The sequence below is a fragment of the Ambystoma mexicanum genome, chromosome 2q, assembly GCF_040938575.1.
Source record: "Ambystoma mexicanum isolate Mex_15411 chromosome 2q, UKY_AmexF1_1, whole genome shotgun sequence".
Classification (NCBI taxonomy): domain Eukaryota; kingdom Metazoa; phylum Chordata; class Amphibia; order Caudata; family Ambystomatidae; genus Ambystoma; species Ambystoma mexicanum.
The window spans coordinates 399948079-399975619 of NC_090924.1; positions in this window are offsets into that span (position 1 = coordinate 399948079).

A 27541-nucleotide genomic window follows, 5' to 3' on the forward strand; every position below is an offset into this window, starting at 1 on the left:
GCCAGAGCCCAGAACCGCAGAGAGACCAGCTGCCGCGAGGCCGTGACGCTGGCGGGGGACCTGCGGAGCCTCGGCGAACCAGCGCGGGCGGGCAAGACAGCACCAGACGCCCGAGCTGGGGGCTCCAGCTAGACGGGTACGAGCGCCCGGCGCACCCCCTCGAATCCTCCAGACACAGCGGGTCCCGCCCGAGTCCCTCAGTCCTCCCGAGGGACATTAAATTAATCAGTGGCCGCCGGAGCTCTGGGTGATCCCGTGCTTGAGGCCACATTGCCCAAAGAGCACCCCGAGGAATTGCAAACAGCGCGGCTGCTGGCCCAAAAGAGCAAGGCTCACCTACAGTTAACCAGGGTTGGCACATACAGCAACAGAGCGATCTGATGCCCACCTCATCACGCCAGGCAGGGTGCCCGCGAGGTGGCCGGGGAAAAGAAGCAGCGTAAAACCAGGCCGGCGCAGAAATAAAGAAAAAAACTGCAGTCAGAACCGACGACCTCGGGGCATCGGATTACAGCAGAGCCGGTCCACTTCACTAAATCCAAAGGAAGCATTCCGAACCTCCTCACAAGGCCCAGTCACCGACACATAACCTGGGAGGGGTCGCGCCATCATTCTACCCGGGAAGCAAGCAGCAGATGCACACCTCCTGAGAGTGGCAACATCACTCCGCCAGCGGCCAATCGAGTCCCCGATCAATCAGCCCCCCACGCTGCAAAGACACCAAAGCAAGATGCTGGCACCTTCAACAGTGCTCCCGCTCTCACCTAACGCAAAGCAGTGTCTGGACCAAGACTTTCCCGATCATCCAGTCGAGGGTCCCTGACCTGCCCCACGTAACCTCTCTGGCGCATCAGCCTCTATATCTGCGTCAATCATGGGGAAAACAGACAGGTCGCAATGAAAGCTTAACTTTGAAAGCAGCTCCTCGGCAAAATTGCCCGCCACCAACAGCAGATCTCAGTCCCCCAATCAAAGAGTAACCCAAGATGAGGATGAGGTACATGACTTTGACATCAGAGAAATTCTGCTCGACCTGAAAGCTGGCATAGGCACCCTTGGGAGTTAACTCGACACCCTCTCCTCCAAAGTTGACCAGCTCCAACACAGGCTGGACAAACACGCAGACAGGCTGGACACGGTTGAACAAAGGGTATCTGACCTCGACAACAGCGCAGCAACCCTAACTTCCAAAGTATCCTCACTGGAAGCACAAATGAAAGCAGTGTGCGCCAAGAACGAGGACTTGGAAGGTCGCTCTCGGCGAAACGATATCAGGATAGTCAGCGTCAGAGAGCATCAACTTGCCACCAAAATGGAAGATCATGTAGAAAAGATATGCTTAGACCTATTCGGAACTGAGATCCTCGCCAAGCTGTTTGTCATCGAGAGAGCCCCCAGAGTTCCCAACACGAGACCAATTCCAGGGGCGAACCCTCACCCAATCATAGCAAAATTGCTGAACTACAAGGATCGGGATGCAATTCTAAGAGCCGTCAGGGAAAAAGGAGATATCCAGTATGAAGGGGACAAGATCCAATTCTTCCCAGACTTCTCCCAAGCAGTTCAAGCGCAAAGAAGGTTGTTCACAACAGTGAAACGCAGACTGCAAGAAAACCAAATCCAATACTCAATGCTCTTCCCGGCCAAGCTCCGCATCCAACACGATGGCAGGACCCAATTCTTTAACACACCAGAAGAAAAAAGCAACTACCTGGATCGCTCTGGATGCAGACCCGCTGCGAACAACGGCGGGCCACAGAGCGGGGACAGACCTAGGAGAGATCCGCCGTAAAACTCACCCGATGGGTAATCTAAACAGAGGCAGAAAGACATCCTCGACGACTCTGAACCACCACCACAGAACAACTGTACCAGATGTGGGGAGCCAGCCCCCTCTTGGAAGGCCACCAGCGCCCCAATCACAGCAACGTTGGCTGTATTGTTAACAAGGGACTGTTTAATATGGGCTAGTTGTTGTTAACAAGGGACTGTTTAATATGGGCTAGTTGGGGGTTGCCCATGCAAGGGAGGGTTTTCAGTTCTATAAAGCCACCACGCACCTTGCACCCTCGTTCCTCGACGACCATACAACGATTCGCCAATCAGGCAGAAGCCAACTCCTCCGATCTCCTTCACATCTCAAGACTCCAGTATGACCCATGAGTCTCAGCCCGACACAATCGTAGTGGTAATCAACCTGCAAAAACAAGAAGGGATCCTTCAATATCTTCGGAGACACAAAATCAACATTGCCATTTTACAAGAAACTCATCTTCTACCTTCATTTTATCCCCACTGGGCCAAATCATGGGGCTGTCACCGATATTTCTCATCCTACTCGTTGTACGCCAGGGGAGTAGCGATCCTAATTGATAGAACTAATTTCAGCCTTATCTACTCAAAAAAGGACTCTGAGGGGAGAGCCCTACTGGTGAGAGGGATAATCGCGGGGAAGGAGGTGGTGATAGTAAACTCATATGCTCCAAACATCAACTGGGTGATGACCCACCTAGGAGAGATCAACGCGACGACCATTAAATGGGGAGCGGACCTTAACACCCCATTCGATCCTATGCTCGACAAATCACACAACACATTGGGAACTCCCTCCAAAGCCAGCGCCCATGTTCAAGAGATTTGTCACACATTCAACCAATCCGATACGTGGAGAAGACATAACCGAGACACCAGAGACTATACCTTTTATTCAGCTGTTCACAACTCCAGCTCCCGGATTAACTACATTCTGGCATCAACTCAGTCTGTTCAACTGGGGAACAAGTCAAATTATGCCAAGATCCCTTTCAGATCACTCAATGGTCACACTAGAGGCCACCCTAGCGGGCTCCGCAATACCTGGACTCAATTGGAGATTTAATCCTGGCTCACTCCCAGACGCCATATTCGCAGCAGAACTGCGTCAAGAAATAACCTCTTTCTTGGAAATAAATCAGGACTCGGTCGACTCAGCCAGTACCGTCTGGGAATCACTCAAGTGCTATGTGAGAGGAATATGCCTAGCAAAAGAAAACAGCATATTAAAACTTATCCGTAGAGAACTAACCAACAGCAAGCTCCGCCTGAAGGACCTAGAGTTCGAATCCTCCACATCCCCAGACCCGCACATCCAGGCCGAACTAAAAGAGGAACTCATGAACTTCAGAGAAACAGCCGAGCGAGAATTAAGATTTCAGGGCCGCAGACACCGGATCAGACAATATGGAGAGGGACAAAAACCGGGAGCTCTGCTAGCCCGTTTACTTACATTTGACAGAATACCGCCCCGTATCGAGTACATCAAAGATGCACAAGGACAACTGGTATATACAGAAGAAGAAATCTCCAACGCGTTCTGTGAATTCTACCGGAACCTGTACAGCTCCAAAGGCGCCTCGGGCCCCGAATCAATACAAGAGTTCCTCAACGACACCAAACTATACTGGGTCAGCTCGGATCTACGCGAACCTCTGAACGCTCTGATTACACTGGAAGAGATTCAGGAAGCAATAAAAAGCCTGCCAAACGCCAAAGCACCGGGGCCCGACGGGCTGAATGGAGAATTCTACAAAGCTCACGTAACAATTGTGGCCCCTCTTCTACTTCATGTCTACGAGGAATCGGTGGAGCGAGGAACACTCCCACCCACAATGCGTGAAGCCAATATAATGGTGTTGCACAAAGCCGGCAAACCCGCAGAAAACTGCATCGTACTGGCCGATCTCCTTAATCAATTTGGACAACAAAATCCTAGCCAAAATTCTGGCAACAAGGTTGCTTCCCCTGATGCCGGCTCTGGTGCTCGGTGACCAGGCCGGTTTCATTCCGGGGCGCAGTACAACCTACGGCATCAGGAGGTTGTTCGGAGTTATTGAGGCCCTAGACCCGACACAGCAGGCAATAGCAGTCCTGCTAGACGCTGAGAAAGCGTTCGATTCAGTAGAATGGCCCTTCATGTTCGCAACACTCAGGCAAATGGGTCTGGGCAACTTCTTCATTAAGTTAGTGTCCTTGTTGTACAACGAACCACGCTCATACATTACGCTGGGAAACACCACATCCTCAGGCATCACGCTAGAGCGCGGGACAAGGCAAGGATGCCCGCTCTCAGCCCTTATTTTCGGCCTGGTGATGGAAACCCTGGCCTCGAGACTACGAGCTAACCAACGACACCGAGGGTTGAAACTGGGACCCCATAGATTAATTGTCTCCCTCTACGCCGACGACATCATGCTGTTTGTCAGCGACCCCCAAGAAAATCCCTGTAATGAGGGAAGTAATAAAATTCGGTCAAATGTCAGGCCTCAAAACCAATCACTCAAAATCGATAGTGTTCCCCTTGACCCCTGACACGGTTGAATTCAAAGATGATCATGGGTTTAAATGGGAAAACTCCAAAGTGCGTTATCTGGGTATCTACATGTCCCGTAATCATCATGAGGTATTCAGAGATAACTATCAAACTACACTACATTCCCTGCAGGAACGGATCCAGAGATGTAAGTCTCTGCCATTGACGCTTTGGGGCAGAACCTCCCTGACAAAGATGGTTATCCTTCCTAAACTTCTCTACCTCTTCACAAATATTCCGATACTCGTCCCCAATTCGTTTCTCCAAAAAGTCAAGCGTCTGATTCTAGAGCTGCTATGGACAAGGAAACCGGCACTAGTGGCTTACAGTTCTCTAACATTACCAACGACAAACGGCGGCCTGGCAATCCCAGACATTGAAAAATACTATTGGGCGGCCCAGGCGCAATTTCTTAGCCACTGGTACTCAACCCACCATATCCGACAACATGTACAAGTGGAGAGAGCCCTAGCCTCCCCCGACCTGTTGAGCGCTGTCATCATCAGTCATACCCCAGTCCCGCACAAAACGCTAGACACAGTCCTATCCACATATGCAATATGGAAAAAGATTGCCAAAGCATAAGGAGTGACTCTACGATTCTCCCCCCTCTTACCTATTAAATTTATACCCGGAATATCCCTTACGAATGAAAAAGTGTTCCTTATATGGGTAGACAAAATAGGAATCCAGTCCCTTGGGGACCTCTTTCCGGATGGTACCTTCCTGACCCCACAAATGGCCGAAGACAGAGGAGGAAACACTTCCCTAGACATAGTCCTTTATTCTAGATTACGCCACACCCTTCAGGGGATGTTCCCCACATTCCCTAAGAAACCTCCTACGTGGGCTCTGTTAAACAACGTGATCCTGGTGCAGGGAGAAGGCAGATTGGTGTCAATTCTGTACAAATCTCTCGTAAGGGACACTCGAAAACTCGACCCCAAAGTACAGCAGAAGTGGGAATCGGCTATCCAGGAAATGATACCCGCAGACGACTGGTCTTATATTCTTCGTCAAACTCCAAAAAGTCGCATTGAACACTAGGTATGAATTAATTCACTTTAATTTTGTTCATCAAACTTACTATACCACAGTCAAGAAAAACAAACACCACCCAGAAGCATCGGCCCAGTGTGAACGATGTGCATCTGATAATGCAGGCTTTCTCCACCTAGCATGGAGTTGTCCAGGTGTTCAGCGCTTCTGGTCCTCCGTTATTCAAATAACCGAGATCATAGGTGAACAAGTGACCCCTCTCCCACTGGCAGCTCTCCTCGGCCTCACCAAATACCTGGAGCCCGTGTCACACAAATTGGCTGTGCTTCTCATGGTCCTGGCCCGGAGAAGAAGAGCAATGTCATGGGGCCGCGGTCCACTCCCAAAGATTGAGGACTGGAAAAAGGATATCACATACTGTCAAGACATGGACACTGAGTTCATTAGAACGCTACCATTACATGCGCGTCCCCCCGATATCTGGGGACCATACATAGCATATTTACTGAACAGTACCAGATTTTCTGGTTCGGAAGCTCTTGATTCTTAAATGGAACGGACCAAAGAGACAATGTTACGTGGCAGGAACTCAGGAGTCTGTCCACCGAACTCAGTCAAATTGAGGAGTATGAATGCATTATAGGGGATACGAGGGGTGGAGGGCGGCGGGGCAAAGGGGGTTTGTGGTTGGTATTGCAAAATGTGCACCCTGTTCGTGCAACCTTTTGCGATGTATGAAAATTCAAAAATAAAGTTTTTAAAAAAAAGATATCAAGATACTGACATCCATTTTGGCGGATAGGATGAAAAAGGTGATGCACACGCTAGTCCAACCAGATCAAACAGGCTATGTGCCAGGCCGAAGTATGTTGTGGAATGTAAGGCAGTTGCACCATGTGATAGCCAGCACAGCATCCTGGGAAACACCATGTGCTATAGCCACGCTAGACGCTATGAAAGCGTTTGATTCGGTGAAATGGGAATGGCTATATGCAACGCTGCATGTATTTGGGTTCGGACAGGCATACATTAAATGGGTCCAGATGATATACACCAGGTTGATAGCCAGTGTTAAAACGAGCCAAGGCATATCAGAAGCATGGGAACTAGGAAGAGGAACTAGACAGGGAGGCCTGCTGTCCCCATTGCTTTCCTTCCTGGCTATGGAGCCAATAGCGCAATTTCTCAAGGAGGAATATATGGAGGCAGGTATAGAAATTAACAGGGTTAAGACACTTGATTTCAATGTACGCCGATGATACGTTATTATATACCCAGAATCCTAAAGATAATCTAGAACTGCTGCTGGAGGCGTTAGCGCTATTCCCAAAATTGCCAGGGATCACCATCAGTACTGATAAGTCAGCCTTGTTCCCGGTAGCTGGATTGCAGAAGATTGAAAAAGATGCACTGCCAGTTCTTGCGCTGCAATGGACAAAGCCCACTTTTAGATATCTAGGGGTTAATATATACTAGGCTCCCGAGACTGAACACATAAACAACACTTTGAAAGCACTGGTGGGTATCAAGAGCTCCATGAAGTTTTGGGCTAAATTGCCCCTTTCGCTAATGAAGAGGGCAGCACTGTTGAAAATGGTAGATTGCTGCATTTCTTTGTGAATGTCCTGTTTTATATACCTAAATGTTTTTTCAGGACATTGGATGGCATTTGCAGAGGATTTTTGTGGCAAAATGGTAGAAATAGAGTAGCGCTATCCACATTACAAAGGCCATGTGAAGGAGGTATAAGAGCTCCCAACCTTGAGCTATATTACATACCGGGACAGCTGCTATTCGTGGTGGATTGGCTCGCAGATAACCCAACCCCAGACACACTGATGCTCCAACCTACTAGGGCACAATATTACCTGAAGGAATTGGTGTGAAATAGAAGACCCCGGGGGGGCCATGGATCGTACCTAGTGACCTTAGGGTTGAGAATGTGGGACAGGGCTCTTGCAGTGATATGGCTTACAGACCCGTTTTCAACACAAATCTCCTTGGTCTCGGTAGTAGCTCCCACTGCACGAGTTAGATTGGCGATACGTACAAATTGGGAATCAGATGGGGTGGCCACAATAAGAGATCTTCTGCAGGATACCTCGTTTGTACCCTTCTTGGAGCTTTCTGAGCACACAGGTTTACACTGCAGCCAATACTTACTGCAATGTACCATTAGAGGAGAGATCATCCGCAGATGGCTTACGTACAGGGAGCTGAAAGAAAAACATTCTATAGTGGACACTTTATATGACATATCAGAGGAAGTGCACACTATATCTTGACTATATGGTTTCCTACTTAATAATGGACCCCCCATCCCCTCGGTTACGAGCAGCAAATGGGAAACAGATTTAGGAGCCCCCCTTACAGATGCACGCTGGGCGCAGATACTGGGTTATCATAAAAGGGTGTCACGGAATGCAATACTGCAGCTGATACAACTGTTGATAGCACATAGGGCATACATGACACCCCAGAGGATCTCAAAGTTTCCCGGGTGCTGCGCCACAGGTGCATGGAAGCAGACGCCGGGATATTGCACATGTTCTGGGCATGTCCGATGGTGGGGCAATACTGGCAGGAAGTGGCGAGCAGAATGAATAAGAGGGGGTGGAACTGGATATACTTTCTCTGAGTGCATGCTTACTGGGCTTTTTTCCGCGCCTCACAAGAGCTAAGCATAGTAGCAAGATGCGCCCCCGCTAGTGCCTTTTGGCCTGGAGACCTTGGAGAAACTTGGCGCTGTTACTTTCTATCAGATTGCTTTGGATGCTACGTTCATGTAACAGAGAAGTCCGGCCTCCTTGACATGAACTTCCACTATATCGGGCACGGGCTCGCGTCCCTGGAAATGCCTCTGCAAGTGCCTGTTGACCTGTTTGCCGGCTTGCAGGCGGAAGAGGCGAGTTATTTTACTTTTCTTTTTTCTTCTTCTTCTCTTCTTTTTTTTCTTTCTTAATCTGACCTTATATATAAGATTGTGATGTTGAGAAGAGCTAGTGTGGGTATGGCCCCTTTGAAAACTTTGCAATCTGGTCCTTGCACGCGAAGTGTGAAACAAGGGGCGTGGATGTATGACGATATATTATCCACGCCCCTTGTTTTCACGCCTGTGAAAAACACGCTTCTCATGGCACTACCGCTGCCTCTCCCGCCATCTCCGCCTGAACTAAGCGATACTGCGCTACTGCAGGGGGTTGAGTGTTCATCGATCGTGATCGACTCTGGTGTTCCATTGTATGATCCAGATGAGGAATTACCATCTACCCCCCCTGCTTTCTTGTCTGGGTAGGTCACGCTACTCGCCCTGTCGGAGCACCTTCATGGACAGGGCGAGTTTGGGGATGATCCAGTGCCCTCGGCCCAGGTACAGTCTGCCCATCAGGGAGGAAGGGTTGCCTTGAGTAACATGGACATAATGGCGCCAGTGCTATTTGAATTAAAAACTCAGACCACATGCTTAACGGATATTAGGATTTTACTTGAAAGATTGATAGTGGCAGTTAAATCTCCCCCTACTCCCATTATTAATAAGTGTGCTCCCTTATTGGAGGTTCATGAGGGGGCGATAACTAAGAATGCTGTGTGTGTTGGGGATGTCTCTCTTCAGGGCGGCTCAGTTACCTCCTGTCTTGAGGCAGGATCTGAACCTGCCGAATTAGGGGATGATTTGCCAGGTACTACAGGACTAGGACAACAAAAAGAAGAAAAAAATATCTCCAAATAAACAGTCCAGAAATTCATGGAGAAAATTCATTACAGAGGATGTGATGATGAGTGATGCCTTGGGAAATGGTCTTGACATAGACCCAGAGGAGTCTCTGGTAGATATGGGGGAACATACCCCTGCGCTAAATACCCTCTCAAATGAAATGTCACATAAAGGTAAATCAAAAAGGAAAAATAAACTGAAAGCTCATAACTCGTGCAAACCTAGTAACTATACTGGGGCAATGTACACTCCCATCTTCCAAATCAGAAAAATGCGAGCACCGCAGAGGGTAGACCGGTGTTTCAGTTGTTTACTAAAAAGCATATTAATCAATCTACACCTCCCTCGGTTCCGAATAGAATTGCATTACCTATTGAAGCCCTTGATTCTGCGCCCTCGGTGAGCGGTGATGACCCTGCCCCTACAGCAGATGCAGCTGGATTTCCGAAGAATATGGATTCAATTGTTATAACTGGGGTAGGAGGACCTTCTGACCCATTAATACCGGAGCAGGTATCAAACTTAGAGAATCAGTCATGGTTGGAATCAGTGGGGATCGTGAGAGTTCCTCAGATTCCAGTTTTACAATCCTTGCTGCCCCAGGTTTCTTCATTGACCCCAATTACAGAAAGCAGCACCACCCCCCAGTTACCAAGATTAAAGACTGACATGCCACTTCAGGGAAACATCTCTTTGGAATACATTATAAGAACAACTGTGGTAAAATTATTGGATTCTCATCATAATCCCACTGCACTACTCAATTCGACGATACGATTGATGGGGCTGATTACCTTGGCAGACAGCAAACCTTGTGAAATGGGGGACTCAGGCACAGGAGATGGCTCTAGCTGCCACATTGCTACCTCTGCCTTCCGTTCAATCGGAATTGGCTATTGCCCCAATCAATCGGGTATTATCTCAGGAAACGCAACGTGAAAGGAAATCGGGCCAAATCCTGCCACCTCATTCTAATGAGAGGGCTCCAACCTCCCTACACCACAGTGAGCTAACAAATATCCCCTGGAGACATCCTTGTTATCCTGCTAACCCGAGTGTAATACTCTATTGTTCGATTATGGTGCTCCAGTCTCCTTGAATAGAGGCTGGGTTATGTCGCTATTAAATTAGATTCCTTCCTTGAGCCTCTTATCTTTGGCGGATATTAAGAGAGTGGATTTTATACATCCAACCCAGTATGATCATGCCTGTTTAGTTTTCCATTCTCGCTCTGTTTATGACGCTATTGTTTCTGAAAACCATCAATTTAACCGTCTGGGTTATGATATCCTGATCTTTAGTCCAGGTTTTCTGCCTTCACAGTTCAGTCTTGAAACTGGTGTCAATGATGCACCGTTGCAGAGAGGACTACTTAACAACACTGCGTTAGAGGCAAAACCTGAGGTAGACTCAAGTTGGAGATGACTTGTCTTATCTTTGCGAGAATCAATTTCTCAGTTACAACTACTGAAACAAAATCTTTAACCCAAATCCTAAACTTTTGTAACTCTCGGGGGCATGCTCAATTGATCTCCTCCCCCTGACTCAGTGCTAGGTTACTGAAAAGTAACATTATATGTATGCAAGAGACTTGGATGACCACCCCATTATATTTAGATGGGTTAGATATCCGTTTTATCTTGGCGGTTAAGGGTTATAGAGGCCGTCCATCTTGCAGGCTACTTACAGCCATACAAATTAGAGAAGGTATTTTTATTCAGGACACAGTTTATCAGTCACCTTGTGTTTTGGCAGTGGTGGTGGAAGTTACTGGCTGTAGTCCTTGAGTTTTAATCCTTATTCTAAATATCTATTGGTCTCCGGCACTCAGTTTAGTTGAAACCATTGGCAAGATCGACAGACTGATCTTTGAACTAATGAGAAGTTTTAAAGGGTTATACATTTTAGTCATGGGAGACCTGAATGCAGAAATTCCTTCTACTAAACCCAATGAATTTGCTTCATAATTTGGAGGTTGGACTACAACAGAAGAAGGGGGAAATAGCCATAATTGGGGGTCCTTTGGGGGCTTCGAGGAAGATATTACAGGGCCAGTTATGGTATAACCATTGTCAAAATTGGGGTCAAAGTTCTATAAATTCTACTCTTAGGCCTGACGTCGATCCTTATACATGGTCAGATGGACACAGGACCTCTATAATGGATCACATTTGAGTTTGTATTCGATTTGGCCCATTCTTTTACTATTACTGTTACCTCTTTGAGTGACCATAGGATCTTAGTGGTTGCCGTTCGTTTGGACCGGCAAATAACCTCACGTATCAGAATGTTACAGGAGTTGCAATTAAATTCTGCAAAAATAGTCACCTGGCATAATGGGAATGTTTGGAAATGTGCTAGGGTTTTCGTATCAGAGTTCCATTCTCAATCCTTAGAATCGAGACAATCTGTTTTTACGCATGCTAATTTTGTCTCCTATTTGGATACCTTGTTACCACATCGATCAAGGTAAGGGCCTTGTGCGAACACACCACAACGCATTTACACATCTATGATGACTTGGTAAGAATATTAAAAAAAAATGCTTGTAATTGGGAGTTAAGAAGGCTCTGGAATAGTTGACTTGCAGGGGAACAATTGAAAGGGGGATCAAGGAGACTGAAGCAAAAAAATTGGCTTAAGGGCCATAGGTCCCTTATGTTACAAGTTGACAATTAAGCAATGCTGATAGCTTTAAAAGATGGATCTCCGTGCCAATTTTGGCGATTAATAAATGCTAATGATTTACCTCAATCTCCGGCTCAATACAATAGTATACTGGAAAAAGTTTGGGCTGGTCACTTCAGTGCCCTCTATGCTCCAAAAGCTCCATCTATAAAAATTAGTGAATCCATTTTGAATGCTCACTGGAACTGTAATTTTACAGTATCTGATATTAAAATTCAAAAGTCAAGTTCACCCAGGGCACTGGGTCCCAATCCATTAGCAAATGTTATATTGAAGGCAAACCGTGAAATTTGGGCAAATGGTCTTTTTTTTAGCTATTTGCTGATATTGCTAATACTAGATGAATTCCTCAGTCCTGGCATCTATCGCGTATTGTCCCTATACATAGAAAAGGAGATTGAATACTTCCCCTGAACTATCGCCCTATTGCATTGCTTGATGCAGATTCAAAAATCTTTGCCGGCTTGGTAATGCATCAACTAGAGGAATGGTCAACCTCAAACTCTATTTTGTCCAACATGCAATCTGGTTTTAGAAAAGAGGTTGGGACGGAGGTGTGTGGGCTGATAATCTCACTACTACAAGAAATGGCGTGGAAAAAAACTGCTAATCCCATTACATATTGCAGCAATTGATTTGTCCCTTGCGTTTGATCTAGTGGACCGAGTAGTGCTGTGGTCTAAAGTAGCATCCATAGGGATGCTCAATCACATTTTGTCTATCTTATTCCTCCTACTTGAAGGCTCTAGGATCCAGGTTCGCCTAACCAGTGATGGACTCCTTTCATTTCCGATAGAAACCTCAAATGGCTTGCGGCAGGGGTGTATCTTTGCCCCAGCACTATTTAATTTAATTTATATATGTTTGATGTGGGAGGCAACCTCCAAAAAGCTTCCTTTGTCTCCTCAAATATTGAGAGGATTAGATTTTGCTGGTGTGCATATGCCGACGATTTCTTATTAGCTGATAAAACTTACAGCATCTGATTAGTGCTTTTTCAAACTATATGAGCATTAATGGCCTTGTGATGAACCCAAATAAATCTGTCATCATGCGCTTTAGTAATCGTAAGAAACTCACTCCATACAACTGTTTTTTTAATAAAGTCAAGCTGGCGCTAAGAACATCAATGATCTGTTTGGGATTTCCACTGCTCGAAACCTCGAAGAAATGCCATATGCAAAATCATCTATTACATATGTCTATGCGACTGATAGCTCAAATGAGGGTAGTGAAACGAAAATATTGTGCAAATTCATGGGTCCCTCTGCTTCGTTTTTACAAACTCAAGGTGATTCAAAAATGATGCTATGGTTTGGAACTCTCCTAGATTGGGGGCAATTGAGACCTGCTCAAGATGGAATCAAGAATTTGGAGAGCCCTAATGTTTTGTCTACCTAAATGTATACCAATTTCGTCTTTGAAGTATGAATTAGGCCTTCAGTCTCTCTTAAGCTTAGTAGAATGGATATCACTTTCTCTTTTTCGTAAACTTATAATGAATGAGGATAAACATTTTTTATGATTTGGAATCTCGTTTAAGGCAAGGTTCCCAGGAATCCACCCTCTTCTCAAAAATGTCAGTGTTGAACCAATTCCTGTTAGATACAGTTTCTTGTGATTTTTTTTTAATTATTATTATTATTATTGTGACGAGGAAACTCTTGTATACAATCCAGGACGAGTTAAACGATTGTTACAATATGCTGATTGGGCAGACACCATGCATGATGTTTCCAATTCCACCCTCTATTATCACCTTGTTTCTAATTATAAACGTTTGGGCACCCCTGAATCATATTTGTCACGCTTTCCTAATAGAAAGTGGCGTCATTTTTTTATGAGCTTCCGATTTAATGTATTATTAACAGGAGAGATATTAGAGATTCGTGGGAATGTGCAGAGAGGGTCTATTCCGTGTATGTTTTGTAAAAACCAATTAGTCACTGAGACTCTAAGACATTTGCTTTTGCAATGCCCCACAATCTCTTCTAATCAAATCTCGAGTTTTGGCAAATTTGTCCATGACATGGGGAGAGTGGATTTGGACTAATTATGGTGGGACATGTTATATGGTAATATGGTCTCCCTTAAGATTGCTGTCATTATATTCCTATCAGAGGTGTGCAGACTAATTCAGTTGTAGTACAGAGGATTGATTGTACAATTTCCGGTGTCACTAACTTTGGTCTGCATTAATAAGAAAGATAAATGGAAATAGAGATTACGATAAAGAAGTGCACTACTCGTAATGTCATCAAGTACACAGTGATTGAACTACAACGAAAAGATGGATGGTGAATTATAATTAAATGTTTATCAGAAGAGATCCTCTTGATTAATGAATTGGGAATATTATGCCACAAATCGTGTCAATATTGAATAGGTAGATTGGTTGGACATTGATTCAATTGATTGAATCCCGACGAATATAAATGAGTTGAATTTTAATGGAAGTTATAACCTATGAGATTTTCTTTTTTTTAATTTAATTCTCTGGGAATGTTATGTTAAATTTGATCATATTATTGAATGTGTAAATTGGATGTATCTTTGGTATTTGGTATTATGTCTTAAGCTTAATCGCTTTTATTTAAAAAATAATGATTTCTTTATTTAAATTGGATGTAATCATGTATTTTATCATGATCCTATTTAGTGTTTTTGTATTGTAAAGGTTTTCTGTTGTAAAACCAAAACAAATAATAAATAATAGCAGCAAGATGCCGGATCATGCGTATATATTGGCCAAACGCAGAATCACTATGGTATGGAAATCATCTAAGGGCCCTGATATAGAAGAATGGTGGATGGATCTGAGAAAATGGGCGTTGCCTGAAACAATGGCATGGAGGGAGGCAGTATGGTTTAATCACAAGGACACAAACGCTGGAATTATGGAGTGGGAGGCCCTGCTAGAGGCATGGTTTGCCACTGGGGTGGAGAATGAGGATACATTGGATGTATCCCACCGCAAGTCAGAGGAGGTCAAGATAGACTGAGAAATGATGTATCAATTGTACACTAGTGCTTTAGGCAATGTTGGGGGGTGGGAGTTGAAGGGAGTGGGATGGGGTCTGTTGGGAACTGTACACATGTTGTGTTATAGTCAAATAATGGTAGTCACTGCACATGGCAGTGCTGCAAAATGTTCCATGTTATGAGTAAACAAAAACCAATAAAATATATTTTTAAAAGAAATGATGTAAGCGTGTGAGTTTGTGGACAGCCCAGCAACTTGATGGGGCCAAATTATTAAAAGCTACTTTATGCAACCATTATCCAAACCAAGAGAAACCAAAACCCAGGTACTTAAATCCAACAGATCTTGCCAAAGGCAGAAGGAGACTAATAAAAGGTCCAAAGGTTGTGAAGCGTGTTGCCCATATCTTGAGAAGAGTAGAACAGCTGGTGGACCCCACATTGCCAAAGAGGAAGTACAATAAAATCCTATGTTTGTCAGTATTTGGTTACTTTTGCAGTAGGGAAACAAGAGTGGCAAGAAGGCTGCCCTTCTGCAAAATGTTATTCAGAAGGAGAGGAGCATAATAGAGTACTTGGTTTCCCTGGAGAGTTGCTAAATGTTTTGATGTTGCATAATCATGAATATTATGAAGTTGTTCAAAAGCCATTATAAATTGAGGCTCATCACAGAAGCACTTACTGTTTGTTGAACCGCTGTTAAGTCTACCCGACTAGCAAACCTTTGAAGTAGTAGGCCTGGCATGGGAGTAAATTGGGTATAAATTGATGAAGTGCTATAAAGTGTTGCTGACAAAGACAATTGGTGCTAGAGAAAGAATTGCATAAAACTGCTGTAGCAGAATTATATTTCTTCAGAAATATTCAGTTGAGGATTTCAATATGGCTGCCGGGTGGAGAGCACCATGATCAATGCTCTCCTGACCCTTGGGGCCTCCACAGAGCGACCAGCATTTCAGAGCCTCCCCCAGTGCCGAAGCCCAGGCAGGAGGGGGGCAGCATCTCCGCTCCCTCGAAGCGAAACGTGACCTCTAGGATTTGGGGGTTCTGGCGAACCCCAGGAGACGGCCTTGCCGGCAGAAGAGGTGGGCATCAGAGTGAAGCAAGGGGTCAGAGCGGGCGGCGGAGGCGGGAGCACCCGCAGCAGCAAAAGAAAGGGAGCGGGTGCAGAAGTAGAGTAGCTCAGACCTTGGAGGCCCAGCGCGGAAGACTGGGAGACGTGCCAGTTCTCCCATGAGTTTTCCAGTGCAAAACTTCAACTTCCTGGGAAATGCATCATTGTGTGCATCCTGGACGGATGTTGGAGTTGGGACTGTATTATCCCAATCCACATTCCAGCAAACGGATGCCTGTTGCTGGACAAATGTGGGGCGAGAGGCTGTTGATTGGGCAGAACTTGCCTGTTTGAGAGATGCAGATTCTTACCATTGCTGGGCTGCCACAGCCCCAAGCTCATATTTGTGGTAAAAGGAGTCCTGAGCCGTTCTTCAAATCTTGGTTTGGAGCCAAGCCCCCCACATTAGAGAATAAACCCGCGAAGACCTGAAGTCTGCCATTGAAGACAAAATTGCCTCCAGCCAAGTCCAGACAAAGTCCTACCTCTCTGCATCGGTCTCCAGAAGACCCTTGTTGGTGCTTCGAACATTGAACTGGTGGTATCACCCAGTCCTACACCTACATGAGTATCCAGTCAAAAGCCTTTGGAAGTGTCCCGATACCAACCTGTGGGCTGACCAGCTTCATCCAAGACCTCTCTGGTACAGCAGTACCCATTCTGAGTTGCAACTTGGAACACTGTAATTTGTCTACTTGTTGCCCATGACGTGTCCTCTTGCAGCTGCTGCTCTCCAACATGAAGAGGGGCCTTCCTGGAGCAGAATTATTTCATTGTCTTGTCACAAGTGTTGCCTGCTGCTCTCTGATTGGGGTATTATTTGCTGCTGCCCATCCGTCATGTCCTGGGGTTCCCCCCGTCATAGTGGGACCTGTGGTGGTCTTTGTCCCTAGGTTCCTGGGTCAAGATGTTGCGGAATCGTCTCCCTAGATTTTATGATCACCATCTAGCCGGGTGCAATCCCAGCACCGAAAATTGCCACTGTACTTGTTCCCCCTTACCTTCCTACAAATGGAACAGTGGCTGAAGATAGTGGGCCTGGCAATTCTGAGGAACGTAAATGTTTGTCCCTCAGAGAATCAGAGTAAAGGCTGGGAGATTGCATGCCTGTTTCTACCCCCTCCTGCCATAGGGATTGTATGGGCGTAAAAGCTACTCCCAAACTCTCCCTTGCCTGGTGTGATCGGTGGGGTACTAGCCAAGTATTCCCCACCGGGCTTCCCCATGTGTGGTGGGATTGAGAGATTACCCCTAATTTACTTGATTAAACTTATTTTCATCTTCAGTTTCTGGAACATTTCCCTACATGTTGGCCTTCCCAATACATGTTCTGCATCATTCTAGCACTCACGGGAGGATAGCTTGGGGCAACGTGCTCGCCTTGGAAGCAAGATGACACAGCAACACAGGTTCAATCTCCGTGTCTGCACTTTGAAACCTCTGGGCATTAAGCGTGTTATAAATAACCTATCATATCATGGATGATCCAAATGTGCACTACACAGTAAATGTATAGAGCGAGAGGGGCGAGACAAGGGGTTACACAACATCAAAGATACAAGATTAGTTAAGGCTATAGCACTAGTCACAAGGACTATTGCAGTCCTAGAAAAGGCATAGATGCATATATACCAAATAGTGACAAAGCAAGGCATTTCAATAGCAGCAGCGTAAGGCAGAGCTTTTTAAATGTAGATAAAATCAGGAGCACAAAACAAGATCATAATAAATCAAACAGTCAGTGCTAGTGACTAGGACTCATTACATTCTTAGGACAGACAATGATACGTTAATAACCACAAGTGAAAAAAAGTAACCAGGCATTTCTTAGCAATTGAGAGTAATGCAGGAAAATCAGGAGCACCAGCTAACGTTCTGGTCGTTAGATCTAAACTCCATAGACCCAGAGGGAACCCAGGAAAATGTCACTATCCAGATAGGTACCTGTTTGTCACTTTCAAAAAAGTGTAGAGGAAGTATTTTAATGTTCCCAAGAAATATGGGCCAGTAGGCACTTCTGCCGTAGAGGTGATAAGGCCAGTTCTCTCCGTAGGTGCAGAGATGGCACCAAACACTAGAGGAGACCAGAGACAAAACTCTTGAAGAGATTAGAGCCAAGATCCAGCAACCCCAAGACAAGATGCAGCCCGACAGGATTTGCTTCCAATGTTAGACAATGGGGGAAAATTCGATTTGAAGGTGACTCCAGAGTTCTTCTACCACGTAGAACAGGAACCCCTGAGGATAAGTTTGAAGAATAGGCCACTAATCCAGGCCCCAGAAGTTAGTACTCTTTGTCATTGTTTTCTGAAAGTACAGCTCCAACAAGGCGAAACAACCCAGTAAGTAGAACTTTTCTTTTATGGGGCGATATGCAGGCTCCGTGCACTTAGACACTTGAACCCTGAGCCAGCGACGACCCTGACTGCCCAAAAGAACAACCAAGAACAACAACTGGTGGAACCCCACCATCCAGAAGAGAAAGCAGCAACAGGTGTGGCTCCAGAAGGAAGAAAGAACCTGACCAAGGCATGTTCAGGTGGCTCAGCATGCAAAGGAAAGCCACCACAGCAGAAACTGTCTCTGCATGGACATGACGGTAGAGGTGACGGTGAGGGTATCTCACCCATAATGTCCCAAGGGATCTGTCATCCAGGTGGCCAGGACACGGCCATCGATTTTGGATGCAGTTCCTGGGGGTGGACCATTGCGGGAGGGTAACCTGGATGTGGGGTTTTCGGGGAGTGGAAGGGGAGCACCAGATGGTGAGACACTATATCCACTTCCCAGTAACACCTTTTCCCATCCTATCAGGTAGGATACCTAGGGACACAACCCCCAGCCCCTTTCCCGACACAAACACTTTCTCACAGACAGTTCACTGTGAGCAACAAGGGACTAACACCAGAGCTGTATATGTCCCAATACAATGGCCAGGCAATTACTGATTATTACACACACCTCACTTCTAGTACACTTCCCCCACATGGATAAAAGGCAGAAGATGAAAGCACAGTCTGAGCGAGGAAAAGCACACTAGGAAACGGCAGTTCCAAAACAGCATTTTACTACAAGGAGAAAGACAGCGAGACCAGAGAGTGTTTCAAGGAGGGAAGGGTCCATGACCTTTAAAGACCCTTACTTTCTCGAACCTTGGAAAGTAAGAAGCCTAAGACCAGGAGCTACAGCTGAACAAACCTACACTCTGTATCGAAGGTGCCTGGAGCTATCCTGCGTCGATAACTAGGGCAGGGAGGAGCGATTGCTGCCATGGTACTGTCCTTGGCTCCCACAACAAAGCAGCACCAGTAAAGACAGCACAGCCGGTGAGTCGGAGAGACTGATACCAAACCAGCTTGTGTTTGCACCAAGGTTGCAAGCAGCAACATTGCATGAGGAAATCCAAAGAGGACAGTGTGTGAAACGCATATGTTAAGTGACACGAACATAATAGGAAACCAAAGGAGTGAATTAACTTTGGGAGGCCAAGTGAGATACTGTATACAGAGTGGTCCGGTGCCATGTGGGTTCTCATTCGAAGGTCTCTGTTGGGTATCCAACTGAATGGCAACTGTTTTGTAAAACAGAAGTTTGTATTGAAGTGGTCCTGCAACGGGTCAAGCTAAATCTCGTGCACATTCGAAAGTCTTCGATAAACCAAGGTGTACTACAATTGGTCCGAGCCCGGCTGAGGGAGACTAATTGAAATGGGGCAAGGACCTGAGCACGGCTCGGGGGGTATCCGGGGTGAACTGTCAGTCACCCGAGAAAACAAATATTCTCTGAACTTTGTAAAAAATGGGATCTGAGCCCGGAAGAGGGGGATCCAGGGTGAAGCACCCAAGTTGAACACCATAAGAAGAAAAGAACTGTGTATCTTAATTTTTGTACATCAGTCCCTCTGAACTTGTTTGTTGTTTGCGCGCACTTTTATTCTGCGCGGGGGCGCTTCCGCCTGCTTTTGTGTGGCGGGCGTATTTGTGCGTGTGTTTTGACGTGCGCGGGTTTTCCGTATTCGATTCCATGAATACGTGTTGTTTACTAGCGTGTGGGTGTTGTGTGTGTTTCCCAGCGGTACTTCCCATGTTAGGCCTACATTTTCACACGGTTTTCCCCATTCCCCGTGTTCCGCCCCCTTTTTAGGCGTGTGTGCGAAAGTTGTGCGCTTTCCCCGTTCCTGTCGCGCATGCGTTTGGAAAGTCGCAGTGACGTGTAAGGTGAGCGCGGATTTGGCGCACATCCCGGGAAAAACGCGCGCATGGCCTTCCATGAATCGCGTGCTTTTTCACGCTTGCGCCACAAATTTCGGTACACAATCTTTCCATGAATTACCCGCTAAATGTGTCTTTTGCTCTGCTTCTATCCATCACTCCTGTGTGTGTGTGTGTCTGTGTCTGTCCTATTTTCCCTTTTCACTTTCTTTGTTGCCCTCTCATGTAGCTCATTGGTCTCTCTCCCTGTTGCTCACATTCCTTTTTTGGATTTTCTTGTATGTTCTCTGTTCCACCCCCACTTTGTTCTCCTGTATTGCTTAGGTTCAGAGTTGCTCTTCCTCTCCTGTGTTTCTCCTTGTCTTTTGACACAGCACCAATAAGTATCCAAAAAGCTGAAAATGCCTTTTCTATTTACATATCTAGTGCAACCTTACTATTGGGTGCTCCTTTTTAGATGTGTGCAAACCTTCCTTTGGCCATTAGGCTGGGAATTATAGAGTTGGAGCTTTGTCTCACCAGATGCAGCACTTGCTGAATGCAGATACCAGCAGTAAATGCCATTTCAAGTATAGCAGCCCTCGTGGGATGTGCTTGTTCTGAGCCATTATAGATATAGCAGCTCTGATGGAATGTGACTGTTCTGACCCATTACAAGTATGGCAGTCCTCATGGTATGTGCATATTCTACTTCTGAGCCATCATGTCACGCCCCCACCTTCATCCACGCGTTCCATGGACACATCTCATAATCCAGCCCCCACTATCACCACCAAAATACATGCCAGGACACACTCTCCCCTGTAGGACTACCGGCAAGGAATGGGACAAGGTCAGAGACGCCGGTTCTTGCCATCTCAGCGCTGGTTTCCATTCCGGCATTGGCAGTTGCCATGGAGACGCGCCACGGGCATTCTACAACGTCTCCGTTGCCGGCACCTGAGAGCTCCTTCAGCACGTTCGATCATGTGACGGATGATGAGAGTCACGTGATCATTAGTCAGCGTTCAAAAGGGACGCGCTGACTGCCCTCCAGCGCTTTACAGCTGATCCTGTTGGGCGCATTACGGATTACAGACTACTACCACTGACCTCGGATTGATCTTGGACTCTGATTTGGCTTCTTCCTTCACGGTACCTTTGTTTGGAACTATTTTCTCCTGTATTCAACCACATTTCCGTCCCTGGATTGCTATTTGGATTGCCCTTTTGTTATGAACTTTGTTCTTGGATTACGCACTTTGGATTACGCACTTTTCAACTGATTGACTTACGTTTTCTGGCTTCTACGTAAGGTGGTGATTTCATTCCTACTAAGTGTATTACCAAACTGTCATCTGGTCGTCACCCTTGCCGGCTGTCTCTGATAAACATCCTTACACCATTATTGAGTCCCGACCAACTCCTAAGGGTAAGCCCTATTGTAGACTTATTACATATTCATATACAAGTCTAGGGTTCTGTGTTTATGACCTAACTTCGTGTTTGCCTTACAGTGGTCATAGGGGGCATCTTCCGGCATTCCTGGTTCCGGCTGACGAAAATCCACCACCTGTGGCCTCAAGGACGGCTCGGGCAGTAATTTCTTGATTGCTCGAGTGGTACTTGGGGACGGAGGTTTCATCGGCTACACGACCATCAAGTCTTGACAGACTGTGAAGCCATTTTCTTTGCTCGTCCAGACGATGGAACCCTCTGCCGGGGACCCTGTGGCTGCTCTAATGCAAGCTGTTGCATCCCTTAGAACCGAAGTAGCGGCTGCCACAACCGCGATACATCATCGCTGAGATATTATCCAAAGTACCCGCAACCCTTTACCGGCAGATGCCGAGTTTGGCGATCAGGCAACACCAACACCTGGTCCCTCTGTACCTCCTACATCACCTACTCCCGTGGTGTTACCTACTCAGTTTCCATTGGCACCTCCTGAGAAGTTCCAGGGAGATCCTAGAAAATATCGCACTTTTATTAATCAGTGTAAACTTCATTTTCTTTGCCGACCACTGGTGTTCCAAGATTCCACCACAAAAGCTGCCTTTTTGCTATCCCATTTGACCGGGGTTGCAGCTACCTGGGCTAATCCTTTTCTTGAGAACAACCACCCAGCCCTTTACGATTTTGATCTCCTGGTGAGCGAGTTGGCCAAAGTATTCGATACCAGGTACAAAGCCCAGTCTCGGGATCTAGAGCTCCTAGAACTATCCCAAGGCAGACAAACATTAATAGAATACATCACACGCTTCAACCAATTGTCAGCTGAGACTTCATGGCCTGAAAACAAGAAAGCTGTGGTATTTTACAAAGGTCTGTGTAACGCTATGAAGGACGCTCTTTCTGTCATCCCTTCCCTTCCTGATGCATATCCTGAACTAGTAGACCTTACTCTTCAGGTAGACGCTCGGAAGACCGAACGTCAGGCAGAATCTGGTTTTTCAGGTAAACCCTTGCCCTCTCCCATGCAAATAGGTGGTCTACGAAGTCCCATCACTCAGACCGAAAGGGTGCGTCGGAGAACCGACAACGCATGCTTCTACTGTGGACTCAGTGGTCATTTCGTCAAAGAGTGCCCAAGACTCCCTCGGGTTTTCAGAAAGCTCGTCCTTGAGTATGGGGGACAAGACGAGCTCGATTCACAACCCCAGTGTTCCTACCTTCGGCCCAGTGAGACCAGTGGTTGTTCAGGCAGTGCTTCATCCTGATAGGGAGTGTTCACACACAGTACATATAGTTATTGATTCAGGGGCTACTGGATGCTTTATTGATATACCTCTGGCCAAAGCATTGAACCTTCCACTAGTGACCAAGACACATCCCGAACCAGTCCAAACTGTGGACGGGTCCTCTCTCATTTCTGGTCCGATTAAACAACAGACCGCCCAGATGGACGTGATTATTCAGGGTAACCATAAAGAACAATTGTCCTTTGATCTGATATCCACACCACAGTTCGGGATAATCCTAGGCCTTCCCTGGTTAAAAAAGCATAACCCACTCATCGACTGGGGTACGGGGCAGGTTTCTTTTGAATCTGACATTTGCCAACACTTTTGTTTACTGGAAGAGGATTTCAACAACCCTGCGAGGGCACTTGGGGGCCTACACTTAGCCCCTGTAGGGGAGAACGACCCACCCGAAACAACCCACACGGTGGGAGCCACTTTGTCAGGAGTACCCCCAGAATACCATGATTTCCATTCGGTTTTTGATAAAACATCTGCCGAGATACTGCCCCCTCACAGACCGTATGATTGTTCTATTGACCTAATTGATGGGGCATCGCTTCCCAAAGGACGCATATATTCACTATCACCATCTGAAGAAACGTCCCTTTAAAGAATACATCCGCCACGCCCTACATTTAGGTCATATCAGGCCTTCTTCATCACCCGTGGCCAGCCCCATTTTTTTTGTCCCGGAAAAAGAAGGCGATCTCCGCCCCTGTGTAGATTACAGACGTCTGAATGCGATCACCATAAAGAACCGTTACCCTATCCCACTCATCTCTACCTTGTTAGACAAGTTGACCAATGCTTCCATCTATACCAAACTAGATCTCAGGGGGCATACAATTTAGTCCGCATGCGACCTGGTGATGAGTGGAAGACTGCTTTCTGCTCTCGCCAAGGATTGTATGAATACATGGTGATGCCTTTTGGCCTCTGTAATGCCCCTGCCATTTTCCAACGATTGGTAAACGATATATTTAGTGATATTCTGGATGTTTATGTCGTGGTGTATCTGGACGACATACTGATATTCTCCCAAACATTGGCCGAACACGTCCTTCATGTCAGAGAGGTACTCACAAGACTCGGGAAGAACTCGCTATACGCTAAACCTGAGAAATGTCTGTTTCATACATCTGAAGTTGAATTCCTGGGTTTCCATATTTCACCTGCGGGGCTAACAATGAACCGATCCAAAGTCCAGGCTATCACAAATTGGCCAGTACCTGTTATATTGAAACAGTTACAATCTTTTCTAGGGTTCGCAAATTTTTACCGGAGGTTCATCGCAAATTTTTCCTCGATTGTGGCACCATTAACCGCATTGACCAGTCCTGCGGTAGCATTTATATGGACCGATGCACATCAAGCAGCCTTCGACTCCCTTAAAACCTCGTTCACCACGGCCCCAGTACTGCAGCATCCTGACCCAGAGCTTCCGTATATTGTAGAAGCTGATGCTTCTTCCTTTGCCTTAGGGGCCGTCCTATCTCAGCCTTGGCCTACCACCGGAGCACTACACCCGGTGGCTTACCATTCCAGGAAATTCACACCGACCGAAACTCACTATACGGTCACTGAAAAGGAGCTCCTGACCATCAGAGACGCCTTTTTGGTCTGGAGACACCATCTTCTGGGGGCAAAACATCAGACCATCGTCTACACAGACCATAAAAACTTACAGGACCTAGCGTCTCTGAAATGCGCCAATAGTAGACAAGTCCGTTGGCACCTCTTTTTTGCTGCATACGACTTCCTTATCAAACACAGACCGGGTTTGTCACATGGTAAAGCGGATGCTCTGTCCCGTTCACCTGGGGGGATACCTCTCCCTTCATATCCCGAAACTCTCTTAGGTAAAGGCCATGTTGTTTGTACCTTTACTCCATCTCCGCCTATGATAACGGCTATACGCCAATGGGTTATACAACATCCCCAAGTATTGGATGATTGGGATACCGTTATGCAGGATGGATTGCCTTTTGTTCAAGGAAAACTGTTCCTCCCCACCAGTGACTCTCGCAACCAGGCCTTAGAGTGGTCCCACAATGCTCCTATCAATGGCCACCCAGGTCAGCGACGTACTCTGGAGTTGTTGAAACGCTGGTGCTGGTGGCCATCGATGCGGCGAGACGTGGAGACATATGTTAACACCTGCTCTATATGCGCAAAGTGCAAGACTCGGAAGGGTCGTCCACTGGGACTGCTACAACCATTGCCCATACCCCCAAAACCATGGCATACGGTGTCCATGGACCTGATAACTGATCTACAAGGCTACGACACGATTTGGGTGGTAGTAGACTCATACACAAAAATGGCCCGTTTTTTACCATGTAAAGGCACTCCTACTGCTCCCTCATTGGCTCGAATGTTCTTTGAATCTGTTTTCTGTCTGTTCGGTTTACCGAGTGTCATTGTGTCAGACAGGGGGTCTCAGTTCACCTCACGTTTCTGGTTGGCTCTTACCAAACTACTAGGTATAGATGCCCGCTTCTCTTCAGCTTACCATCCAGAAAGCGACGGCCAAACTGAGAGAGTAAACCAGGTCTTGGAACAGTACTTAAGGTGCTTAACTTTGCAATTCCAGAATACCTGGCTTGAGTCTCTTCATTTTGCAGAATTTGCATATAACAACGCCCTGCACTCGTCCACTGGGTTTTCCCCGTTTTTTTCGCTCTATGGCCAACATCCACGTACTTTACCCTTTTCTGATTTGAATCCTGCCAATGCCCCTGTATTGTGTACCAGTACCCCTGCGGCAAATGATTGTGTCAGAGATCTCGCATCTGTCCATGCTCAAACCCTTGTCCATCTCCAGGAGGCCCAGGTGTCTGAGTACTGCCGCTAACAAAAAAAGGAAAGAGGCCCCGTCATATAAGCAAGGCGACCGGGTGTGGTTGTCTACACGGCACCTCCATATACCGGGTTGTCGTAAACTGCTGCCCCGTTTTGTCGGCCCGTATAGAGTTTCCAAGGTCCTGAACCCAGTGGTCTATAGACTCGACGTCCCCGCTTCATGGAAATTACACCCCGTTTTTCATACATCTCTCCTGAAGCGTTGTCCTGACGATACACGCATTGGTCCCGCTCCTGGTCCTGTCCCTGTGATTTCCCAAGAGGAATATGAGGTTAGCGCTATTCTAGGATCCCGAGTTGTTAGAGGGAGGTTACAATACTTGGTGGACTGGTTGGGTTATGGTCCAGAGGAGAGGTCCTGGGTCCCATCTTCTGATGTACATGCCCCGTTGTTGGTGGCCAGGTTCCATCGGGAGAACCCTTCTAGCCCACAGGGTCGTGGGCCTTTGAGGGGGGGCTCTGTCACGCCCCCACCTTCATCCACGCGTTCCATGGACACATCTCCTAATCCAGCTCCCACTAACACCACCAAAATACATGCCAGGACACTCTCCCCTGCAGGACTACCGGCAAGGAATGGGACAAGGTCAGCGACGCCGGTTCTTGCCATCTCAGCGTTGGTTTCCATTCCGGCGTTGGCAGTTGCCATGGAGACGCGCCACGGGCATTCTACAACGTCTCCGTTGCCGGCACCTGAGAGCTCCTCCTTCAGCACGTTCGATCACGTGACGGATGATGAGAGTCGCGTGATCATTAGTCAGCGTTCAAAAGGGACGCGCTGACTGCCCTCCAGCGCTTCACAGCTGATCCTGTTGGGCGCATTACGGATTACGGACTACTACCACTGACCTCGGATTGATCTTGGACTCTGATTTGGCTTCTTCCTTCACGGTACCTTTGTTTGGAACTATTTTCTCCTGGATTCGACCACATTTCCGTCCCTGGATTGCTATTTGGATTGCCCTTTTGTTATGAATTTTGTTCTTGGATTACGCACTTTGGATTACGCACTTTTCAACCGATTGACTTACGTTTTCTGGCTTCTACGTAAGGTGGTGATTTCATTCCTACTAAGTGTATTACCAAACTGTCATCTGGTCGTCACCCTTGCCGGCTGCCTCCGATAAACATCCTTACACCATTATTGAGTCCCGACCAACTCCTAAGGGTAAGCCCTATTGTAGACTTATTACATATTCATATACAAGTCTGGGGTTCTCTGTTTATGACCTAACTTCGTGTTTGCCTTACAGTGGTCATAGGGGGCATCTTCCGGCATTCCTGGTTCCGGCTGACGAAAATCCACCACCTGTGGCCTCAAGGACCGCTCGGGCAGTAATTTCTTGATTGCTCGAGTGGTACTTGGGGACGGAGGTTTCATCGGCTACACGACCATCAAGTCTTGACACATCATCAGTATGGCAGCCCTGATGAGAGGTGTGTGCTTATTGCCAGTACTCCCCACAGATTGAAGAACCTAGATGTCCGATATAAGGCTTTTGTTATAAATGGAAATTATATTCCTGTATCTCAGTCTGTTAAGACACTAGGAGTGTATTTCGATGCTCATCTTTCATTCCAAAAGCATGTATCCTATCTCAAATCATCCTGTGCCCTTATACACCTCTTAAGGCAAATCCACCCCTACTTGTCAGAACCTAATATAGAGCGCTGATTGCAGCAGCCATAGTCAACACCAAGTTAGACTACTGCATCAGCCTCCTTTTGGGAACTTCGAAAGGTTACATTGGGTGACTTCCGGTCATACAAAACAGCTCAGTCCAAGCAGTATGCGGGCTCAGCCGTCAAACTCACATTACTGAACACCGGAAGAAATTACACTGAGTCTCCATAGAGCAACACATTATTTTCAAGGGCTCAGTCATTGTATTCAAATGC